This window comes from Musca vetustissima, unplaced genomic scaffold (assembly GCF_032173495.1).
Source record: "Musca vetustissima isolate MV318-11 ecotype Yass unplaced genomic scaffold, APGP_CSIRO_Mvet_v1 utg12705, whole genome shotgun sequence".
In the NCBI taxonomy this organism is placed as follows: domain Eukaryota; kingdom Metazoa; phylum Arthropoda; class Insecta; order Diptera; family Muscidae; genus Musca; species Musca vetustissima.
In genome coordinates, this window is record NW_026880582.1 from 296,603 (window position 1) to 308,582 (window position 11,980).

General features: G+C 34.6%; 2 non-coding genes across 2 annotated transcripts; both read right to left on the reverse strand.

Annotated features, from left to right (window-relative positions):
- Positions 1-978: 978 nt before the first annotated feature.
- On the reverse strand, positions 979-1,052 carry Trnan-guu (transfer RNA asparagine (anticodon GUU)). Its single transcript has one exon. It is a non-coding gene; the product is annotated as a tRNA-Asn (tRNA).
- Positions 1,053-5,096: 4,044 nt separating this feature from the next.
- Trnan-guu (transfer RNA asparagine (anticodon GUU)) lies at positions 5,097-5,170 on the reverse strand. Its single transcript has one exon. It is a non-coding gene; the product is annotated as a tRNA-Asn (tRNA).
- Between the last annotated feature and the right edge of the window lie 6,810 nt (positions 5,171-11,980).

Sequence of the window (11,980 nt, forward strand, 5' to 3'; positions counted from 1 at the left end):
AATGTTCATAGGTCTGCCTTGCTGCCGGGTGCACTCGATAAATCACGAAGGAAGTAATCGTTTTTATTCACACTTTGAACATCGTAATATGTCATGTTTCATTTTTCTATCCGTTCAACCAAATCTTAATTGTACCAAGTTCAGTTCCACATAAATACGAATTTCCAATGCTGTCTCTATAGCTCAATCCTCAATAGTAATCTTAATTCCGAATTTCAGGTTTTCAGTTCTATCCGTTCACTCAAATTCCAAATTGTACTAACTTTAGTACCATTTAGTACTTTTCGTACCCAAAGTACGATTTTTTACAGTTACCACAATCCAATAGTAATCCTTATTCCTACTTTCCGAATACCATCGCCATACGCTCAACGAAAATTCTTCCAAATTTAATTCAAGTTGGAAGATAGGGAATATCGGTTATCAGAATATGCTACCGCCACACAGAATTGTCAAGATTTTGCTAAAAAATAAATTCATAATATCATAGTGTCAATAATTCACAAGTATATATACCACACAATTAGAACCCAAAATATTCCAATACATTTGAGACCGGTTCTAAAATCTCCCAAATAGCGAAAATTGTGGATACCATTATTTGGACCAATATTTCCCATTTCCAACAAGGGCTAAAATTTGTAACAAAGTATGTGGAAAGGCCTAAACTCTATCGTAAATATTGCGACACCAGAAGACAAAAGAAATTATTTACAGACGAAATTATAGTATGGTAAAACTATCCCTTTTAAATCGATTTGATAACGAAACCCGGAAATAGGGTTTAAGATGTTGTATTACCGATTCAGATGTTGTATTACCGGTAAATACCATCTCTAGAAATTATTTAATTACATTATATTAATAATATATTATAATATATTATTAATATAATAAATAAAGGGTTATTAAACTATACATATTTTGTTTAAATTTTATATTTAAATTGATTTGACAATAACTACAAAATAGTTAACTCGCCCCCGGGTGGGCTCGAACCACCAACCTTTCGGTTAACAGCCGAACGCGCTAGCCAATTGCGCCACGGAGGCGATGTTTGACCCTGCAAGCGGCAATGCTTGCTATGGTGTATTGGTAGAATTAATTTAGCACATAATTTTCCATGTCTGCCTAAAAGTATGCTACGTTAGCAGTGATAAAACGTAATTTTATTAAATAAAATTGTTGATGTTACTTTCATTCACAATAGGTATCAAAGCTAGTTGTTTAAATGAGCATATCCATAAAAAACACAACAATTAACTTGATGTTATATTGGTTTGGTGATTATATTCTCAGAAATCCAAAATCAAAAAAAAAAAAAAAAAAAAAATATTCTTTATAAAATCCAGGCCTTGTATAGGTCCATGAAAAAATATTCTTTATAAAATCCAGGCCTTGTATAGGTCCATGAAAAAATATTCTTTATAAAATCCAGGCCTTGTATAGGTCCATGAAAAAATATTCTTTATAAAATCCAGGCCTTGTATAGGTCCATGAAAAAATATTCTTTATAAAATCCAGGCCTTGTATAGGTCCATGAAAAAATATTCTTTATAAAATCCAGGCCTTGTATAGGTCCATGAAAAAATATTCTTTATAAAATCCAGGTCTTGTATAGGTCCATGAAAAAATATTCTTTATAAAATCCAGGCCTTGTATAGGTCCATGAAAAAATATTCTTTATAAAATCCACGCCTTGTATAGGTCCATGAAAAAATATTCTTTATAAAATCCAGGCCTTGTATAGGTCCATGAAAAAATATTCTTTATAAAATCCACGCCTTGTATAGGTCCATGAAAAAATATTCTTTATAAAATCCAGGCCTTGTATAGGTCCATGAAAAAATATTCTTTATAAAATCCAGGTCTTGTATAGGTCCATGAAAAAATATTCTTTATAAAATCCAGGCCTTGTATAGGTCCATGAAAAAATATTCTTTATAAAATCCACGCCTTGTATAGGTCCATGAAAAAATATTCTTTATAAAATCCAGGCCTTGTATAGGTCCATGAAAAAATATTCTTTATAAAATCCAGGCCTTGTATAGGTCCATGAAAAAATATTCTTGATAAAATCCAGGCCTTGTATAGGTCCATGAAAAAATATTCTTTATAAAATCCAGGCCTTGTATAGGTCCATGAAAAAATATTCTTTATAAAATCCAGGCCTTGTATAGGTCCATGAAAAAATATTCTTTATAAAATCCAGGCCTTGTATAGGTCCATGAAAAAATATTCTTTATAAAATCCACGCCTTGTATAGGTCCATGAAAAAATATTCTTTATAAAATCCACGCCTTGTATAGGTCCATGAAAAAATATTCTTTATAAAATCCACGCCTTGTATAGGTCCATGAAAAAATATTCTTTATAAAATCCACGCCTTGTATAGGTCCATGAAAAAATATTCTTTATAAAATCCACGCCTTGTATAGGTCCATGAAAAAATAGTCTTTATAAAATCCACGCCTTGTATAGGTCCATGAAAAAATATTCTTTATAAAATCCACGCCTTGTATAGGTCCATGAAAAAATATTCTTTATAAAATCCACGCCTTGTATAGGTCCATGAAAAAATATTCTTTATAAAATCCACGCCTTGTATAGGTCCATGAAAAAATATTCTTTATAAAATCCACGCCTTGTATAGGTCCATGAAAAAATATTCTTTATAAAATCCACACCTTGTATAGGTCCATGAAAAAATATTCTTTATAAAATCCACGCCCATGAAATTTAGAGAAATCGAAGCCAAAAATTTACTAATCCGTTTTACTGTAATTTACCAGACATGTTTAAAGATACCTGGTTATGTTTGAAATACAAAACAAGGGTTTAACGATTACAACAAAATACAATACAATACAATATATATATATATATATATATATTTACAATGGCACTGCGAAAATATGTTCACCCATCTACTGGTTGTCGAAAACTGAAAAAAGCTAGACAAATTTGTTTACGCTGCTAGTGAACTATATTGGCATAAAAAATTGGTTGCGGTTCGGAAAAATGTTAAACCGATATTTTATGAGCACTGTTCAAAGGTGCCCCCTCTCCTCTAGTACCACTTTGATATTTAAAAGTTCAAACCTAATCGGAATTTCTACAAAATATTAGTTGCGGATCGGAAAAAAAATTTAAACCGATATTTTATAAGCGCTGTTCAAGGGTGCCCCACATTCAAAGGTACAAATACATTTAATCAGTCTTAACTGTAGATAAGGTTTGTGTCTCTGATAATGTTGTATACTTTGGGAAACCAGTATTTATTCGGCTACATACTTATTATGTTGCATATTTTTAGGGTGCAAGAAATAATACGTAACATATCGATATAGAGTTTAGTAGGTAATCGGATCTCAATAAAATGTTTCTGAAATAAGCCTTCAAAAAACCAGTAAGGAAAGTAGTAAAGTCGGGCGGGGCGGACTATATAAATATAAATAGGTCGTCCGTTGGGCTATGTCTGTACTTCTAGAAAAAGCAACTACGTTATTCTATGCACAATTTTGTACGTTGTGCAAAATTTCATGTCAATCTGGCAAGCATGAGAGGTTGATGCACCATTTACTTAAAGTCGGGCGAAAATATATATGGAAGCTATATCCAAATATGAAGCGATTTCAACGAAACTTGTCACAGGTTAGGTTATAATAATATCAGTACGTTTTGCTCCTATCAGCCTATTGGTTCCTTGGTGCGTCAATTACTTAAAATCAATCTATAATAAAAGGGGGCTATATCTAAATCTCAAACTATTTTCAGGAAACTTGGCACACAACATTCTGGACTAAATTCAGTACGCTCTGCCAAATTTCGTGCACATCGAATGATATATGTGTACTTTGGTGCACCATTTACATGAAATCGGTCGAAACTATATATGGGAGCTATATTTAAATCTGGACCGATTTTCATGAAACTTGGCAGATATCACTCTAGACTCAATTAAGTACAGTATGCCAAATTTCGTGCAAATCGAAAGATATTTACATGAAATCGAACGAAACTATATATGGGAGCTATATCTAAATCGGGTCTGATTTTCACGAAACTTAGCAGACATCATTCTAGGCTCAATTCAGTACTTTATGCCAAATTTCGTGCAAATCGAAGGATAAATAGGGACTTTGGTGCACCATTTACATGAAATCGGACGAAACTGTATATGGGAGCTATATCTAAATCTTGACCGATTTTCACGAAACTTGGCAGACATCATTCTAGACTCAATTCAGTACGTTATGCCAAATTTCGTGCAAATCGAACGATATATAGCGACGTTGGTGCACCATTTACATGAAATTGGACGAAACTATATATGGGAGCTATATAGAAATCTGGACCGATTTTCTCGAAACTTGGCAGACATCTCTCTAGGCTCAATTCAGTACGTTATGCCAAATTTCGTTCCAATCGAAAGATATATAGCGACTTTGGTGCACCATTTACATGAAATCGGACGAAACTATATATGGGAGCTATATCTAAATCTGGACCGATTTTCACGAAACTTGGCACACATCATTCTAGACCTAAATGATTAGGCTGTACCAAATTTCGTGCAAATCGAAAGATATATAGGGACCGTTTACATTAAATCGGTTAAATATATATATGGGAGCTATATCTAAATCTGAACCGATTTTTCCCAATTTCAATAGGGTTCGTCCTTGGGCCAAATAAGTGACCTTTGCCAAATTTCATTCAAATTGGATCATAAATGCGACCTGTACTTTGTTTACAATTTAACATCTACAGACGGACAGACGGACGGACGGACATGCATAAATGACTCAGAATGTGATTCTATGCATATTCTCAAAAGGAACCATATGTCTATCTCGTTTCCTTTTGCCTGTTACAAACATATGCACAAAGACATAATACCCTGTATCACAGAGTGGTGAAGGGTATAATAAGCGAAGAATAAGAAAAATAAGAAATAATAGCTATTATTTTTGCAATGTTTTTATCGACTTTCTTTGACCACAGTCGGTTCGATCAGTCAAGTCCGACTTTCTAGAAGGGTTTTGACCGCATATACCCGATTTTCACCATTGTTTTGATTTAACAAAACATATCGCCCCCGGGTGGGCTCGAACCACCAACCTTTCGGTTAACAGCCGAACGCGCTAGCCAATTGCGCCACGGAGGCTATATGTCAACTGCGCACACACCATTCTATTTAATATATATTTTTGAATATGAACCCAAATTATATTTGATGTTTTAAACTTCATACTCAGCATTTATTTAATCTGCAAGTTATGCAATGACAACATCACTATACCCTCAACCTTATGGCTAATGAGTGTATATACACTTTGATACGGTGAAAATGGGCCACATCGAGTCGAATTACAAACCAGTGAGCGGAGCAGTATTGTCGGACGGGTCCGACCATGTGATACCCTACACAACATCCACGGAAATGTAACTTTGTGTGATTCTTTAGTCTGAGCTTGGGCAATATTTAGCGATATTTGCAACCTCTAGAAGTCAGCTAATATTACTAATATCCAGTACAGCCCTTCTAATTACTTGTCCAGTGTCCCTTCACCGTGGTTGTGTTGTGATTTGCGGCTTTCAATTGTGGCCTTTAGATCGACTCGAAAAAAAACAACAAAAAATTATGTTATCGGTTATCATCACCGAAAATTATAGGCGTTATCCTTAACCATACGTGGATCCTCGTGGATCCACTGCGGCCTGTATCGTGTTTACAAATTATAACGGACAGACGGACGGACAGACATGTCTAGATCGACTCAGCTAGTCGAGATATGACGATCGGTATACTTAAAGGTGGGTTGAGGACCAATATTTCGCGGTGTTACAAACTCGTGGGACTACACAAAGCTATAATACCCTGACAACATAGTTGTCTAGTGTATAATGACCGTCCGTCTGTCCGACCGGCTTGTGCTCACGATAACTCTCGAAGGGAATAATCGATTTCATTCAAACTTTGCACATCTTATTATTTCTCCTAAACGTAGTTCGAATATGAGGTATTCGTTCGTCCTTGGGTTATATAGATGAGCTCTGCAAAATTTCATCTCATTCGGATCATAAATACGACATGTACTTTGTTTACAATTTAACATCAACAGGCGGACGGGCATGTATAACTCGACTCAGAAAGTGATTCTGTGCATATTCGCAAAAGGAATAATTTGTCTATCTCGTTTCCTTTTGGTTGTTACAAACATATGCACAAAGACATAATACCCTGTACCACTGTGTGGTGAAATATCATGCGAACAGACTATCCGATTTCAAAAAAACTTTGTACAACCTATTATCTTTACCAAGTCTAAATCAAGTAGGAAATTGGACCCAGTGGTCCACTTCTTCACCAAAAAGGGTCAGATACAGCCCCACAAAGGGTCAAAATTTTCAATACTTATAAATACCACATTAGGCGAAAGTAATGTCCGATTCGAAACAAACTTTGCACAATCTATTATCTTTACAAAGCCTGGATCAAGTTCTGTGTGTAATTCCGAAGACCACCACACAACATAGACTGAGGGTATATATCCTTTTGAGAATATGCATAGAATCACTTTCTAAGTCGATTTATGCATGCCCGTCCGTCTGTCTGTCCATGTTAAATTGTAAACAATGTACAGGTCGCATTTATGATCCGAATTGAATGAAATTTGGTACAGCTCATTTGTTTGGCCCAAGGACGAACCTATATATCATTCGATTTGCACGAAATTTGGCACAGCGTAATGAATAAGGTCTAGAATGATGTTTGCCATTTCTACCTATGTGGCTATCGAATTATAGAATACATTCAGGTAAAGTTTTGACAATGCTTCTTTAGCCATAGAGACATATGTATTTGGGTCTTAAAGGGTTAAGAACACCTTCTGCTGTTCCATTTACACTTTAAGCCGGTTCTGTTTTATTTAAATATTCACTTACCAATTTATTATTTAACCAATTAAAAATTTCATTTCGAACACTTTGGTGTTGATTTATTTCATTAGCACATCAAAGAGTTTCCCGCAACCCTTAAATCCTCTTTCCAAATTATTATTTTGAAAAAGTTAATATCTATCATCAAAAAATAAACACAAATAAGAGGTAAGGTATCTTACAAAGAGGAGGCGTTTTTAACTCTGCCCCCTCTTCGCAAGTTACTGTCAAATTTTGGATAAAAACCAAACGAACGAACTCAGGAAATATGTTGAGAAAAGTTTTTGGCACTTTTGTCAAAAAGTTTACGCAACGCAAACGAACGAACCGAAGAACGAAAGAAAGTTTATCGAAGAAACTTTGAACTTCTTAATTGTGTATTGAATTGATGGTTTAATAACTCAAATTTAATTTGTGCACTAAAAACTTGATATGGTATTTCCCCTGATATCCGTTAAGTTCGCCCACCCCCCAATTGTGACGAGGCACCTGTCGGTTGGCAGATGATGTTGGGCAACAATTGCAATAGAAAGGCCAGGAAAACTTTAAAGAATTTTATTTTTTTGCTATTTTTTTCAAAAGGTCTTGAGGTATACCAAAGGCACTAAGGTGGGGTGTTTGAGCAAAACTTACCGAAATGCAAAACCTGTGTCAAACTAAAAGATGACACAAACTAATGTATCTGTGTATCTTTGTGTAGCAGAAGTTAACTTCTAATTGAAATGATTTCATAAAAATTGATAACACAAGGACACTGTCAACGTTCGTTACCCATAGCATTGGCAGTGTAGTCTTCCATCAGAGAATAGGGTAAAGTTTGTTCTTAAGTAGACAATTTTTAATGGACATATTTTTGGGAAACAAAGAAAATTTTTCATAAAGACAAGTTAACCTTACAAATTAAAGCAATACCAATTTGTAAATAATATTTTTAAGGCCTTGTATATTTTTATATAATATTTTTAAAGCTAAGGTAATATTTTTTTTTAAAAATCTACCCCTTGATAGTCTCCGAAAAAAATATTTTAAAAATCTTCGCCTTTTATAGTCTCAAAAGAAAAAAAAAAATAAATAAGTATTTTAAAAATCTTCGCCTTTCATAGTTTCAAAAAAAAAAAAAGTATTTTAAAAGTCTTCGCCTTTCATAGTCTCGAAAAAAATTATATTAAAGATCTACTAAAAATCTAATCTAAAAATTATTTAAAAATCTCAAAAAAAAAAAATATTTCAAAAATCTAAGCCTTTGACAGTCTCACAAAAACACCAGAAAGGAAAGTAGTAAAGTCGGACTGGGCCTGGGACTATATGATACCCTTCACCGCTTTGGGTATATATGGTACATATGTTTCCTTACAATTGCATGTCAATGTTCATTCGAAGAAACATACTCGTCTCTTTCTGCAACCTATGATTAATTTAATTTCATTCGGGCAGATTTAGAGTCGTCTGTATACGACGGGACAAGTTTATGGAAAACGATTTATTGCAAAATTGATAGACCTTATTCGTTACGAATCGAAGGATATATATGGTCTTTGGTGCACTATTTACCTAAAATCGGGCGAAAATGTATATGGGAGCTATATCTAAATCTGAACATTTACACACATCATTCTAGACTCAATTCAGTACGCTATGTCAAATTTCGTGGAAATCGGAAGATATATAGTGACTTTGTTACGCCATTTACATAAAATCGGTCGAAAATATATATGGGAGCTATATCTAAATCTGAACCGATTTCCAAGAAATTTTACACACATCGTTCTAAACTTAATTCAGTACGCTATTCCAAATTTCGTGCAAATCTAAACATATATACGTACTTTGGTGCACCATTTACCATAAATCGGACGAAAATATATATGGGAGCTATATCTAAATCTGAACCGATTTTCAGGAAACATAAAACACATCATTCTACACCTAATTTAGTACGCTATACCAAATTTCGTACAAATCGAAAGATATATAGGGACTTTGGTGCACCATTTACCTTAATTCGGGCGAAAATATATATGGGAGCTATATCTAAATCTGAACCGATTTTCAGATTTTCAAACATAACACACATATATATGGACTTTGGTGCACCATTTACCTAAAATCGGACGAAAATATATATGAGAGCTATATATAAGTCTGAACCGATTTTCACGAAATTTAACACACATCGTTCTAGACTCAATTCAGTACGTTATGCCAAATTCCGTGTTAATCGAAGTATATATAGGGACTTTGGTGCACTATTTACCTAAAATCGGACGAAAATATATATGGGAGCTATATCTGAATCTGATCCGATATTTCCCAAATTTCAATAAGGTTTGTCCTGGGACCAAATAAATGAGCTGTGCCAAATTTCATCCCATTCAAATCAAAAATGGGACCTGTACTTTGTTTACAATTTAACATGGACAGAGGGACGGACATGCATAAATCGACTTAAAAAGTGATTCTATGCATATCCTCAAAAGGAACCATGTGTTTATCTCGTTTCCTTTTGCCTGTTACAAACATATGCACAAAGACATAATACCCTGTACAGCAGTGTGGTGAATGGTATAAAAAACCTTTGACACTCTTAGAAAAAAATTATTTTAAAAACCAGTGAGCGGAGCAGTATAGTCGGACGGGGCCGACCATACGATACCCTACACAATTACCACGGAATTCTAACTTTCTGCTGACATATTTTCCGAATATTACTATTCATATTCAGTACAGCCCTTCTATTTAATTGTCCAGGTTCCCTTCACCGTGGGTTGTGTTGTGATGTTCTGCTTATTATTTGCATCGACTCGAAAAAATACAAAAAATTAAGTATTCGCTCTTTTTCATCCCATAATTATAATCTGATCATCACCGAAAGTTATAGGCGTTGTCCTTGGCCATAACCGGAACCTCATGGGAAATTTAAAAGCGATCAGCGCTATATTTCCGGTCTCTAGTGTGGTAGTGGGTTGCTAAATAATATCTGAGTACGTAAGCACCTGTAAATATTTAAGTGTAACTCCCACATCCGAGTACATACGATCATGTAATTGGTATCAATTTAAAGGTCAAGCTCTCCTCTTCGATATACTATCAACATCTCTATGTCCTTCAGCGGTAAACATATGCGCTATAGAATACAAATTTTGTCATTTTTCACACAAAAGTCAGGATCCATTTGACCCGCTAAATATTGACCGGGCATGCATATTCTTTGGCCCGATCCCCTTCTGCATGCCAAAATTCGCGGTGTTTAGGCCAGAATTGCGGCCTCTGGAGCGACTAGAAAAACCGACAGAAATAAAGATTGTGGTCCATTTCATCCCCTAAATATTAACCGATCTTTACTAAAAACAATAGCGGTCTTCATTGGCCAGAACCCATCCATACATGCAAAATTTCGTGAAGATTGGTCCATAACTGTGGCCTTTATCGCGCTTACAAATTATAATGGACGGACGGACAGGCATGTCTAGATCGACTCAGCTGGGCGAGATATGACGATCGGTATACTTAAAGGTGGGTTTAGGACTAATATTTCGCGGCTATACACACTTTTGGGACTGCACAAAGCTGTAATACCCTGACAACATAGTTGTGTAGGGTATAAAATCTACGCTATCATAGTTTCTAAAATTATTTTCCTAGTTCATTTTTGAAGAAATTTTTTCAATATTTTTTAAAATACCTAACAACACATTGTTCAACCCTCAATTAAATCTTGAATACCACTAAAAGTTTCAGTATGGCAAAATAATTACATCGAATATAATCACTGTGATCTGTGGAATAGCCTCAAAGGATTTTATAACATTAAGGGTATAGCTTTTGCCAGTCATTTACAAATTCATATGGGCAAAAAATCATACTCACACACACACACATACCCATAAAGGGTAAAAGAAAATTAAATGGATTTTCCTTTCGTCTCCTTTCATTTGATTTTTTTTCGATTTTCATTGTAAAAATTGAATTCACACACTGCAGGAGCCGGTAGAAAAAAAGGATATAAAAATAGACATCAAACACCTCGAGCACACATACAGACACACACTCACACATTTATGGAAGTGATGACAAAGGAAAAGAGATAAAAGTTCAATTTCATAATAAATTTTATAAAAAAAAACCTACATTGAAGGTGTTTGCAGGAGTGAGGTGTGCGTGTGTGTGCTTCGTGAAAGGATAAATGGAATGCCTATGAATACCAAAGCATTATGAAAACTCATGGCACACACACACATACCCACACTAACAGATATATTTTTATAAAATGATGGAGTGAATCCCTTTTTGACTTTGTGCCAATATGACAGCTTGAAAACTAAATTCATTTTTATAACCATTTTATTTTCAGATACGGTGTGTGTTTTTGTAGGGCAGGGATGGTTGGTATGTATGATTAAGCAAGTGGTTTGTAGGGTTAAAAAAAATCTACGCCTTGGATAGTCTTAGGAAAAATTTATTTAAAAAATCTACGCATTGGATAGTCTTAGGAAAAATTTATTTAAAAAATCTACGCCTTGGATAGTCTTAGGAAAAATGTATTTAAAAAATCTACGCCTTGGATAGTCTCAGGAAAAATGTATTTTAAAAATCTACGCCTTGGACGCCTTGGATAGTCTCAGGAAAAATTTATTTAACAAATCTACGCCTTGGACTCCTTGGATAGTCTCAGGAAAAAATTATTTAACAAATCAACGCCTTGGACGCCTTGGATAGTCTCAGGAAAAATTTATTTAAAAAATCTACGCCTTGGACGCCTTGGATAGTCTCAGGAAAAATTTATTTAACAAATCTACGCCTTGGACTCCTTGGATAGTCTCAGGAAAAATTTATTTAAAAAATCTACGCCTTGGACGCCTTGGATAGTCTCAGGAAAAATTTATTTAAAAAATCTACGCCTTGGACGCCTTTGATAGTCTCAGGAAAAATTTATTTAAAAAATCTACGCCTTGGACGCCTTGGATAGTCTCAGGAAAAATTTATTTAAAAAATCTACGCCTTGGACGCCTTGGATAGTCTCAGGAAAAATTTATTT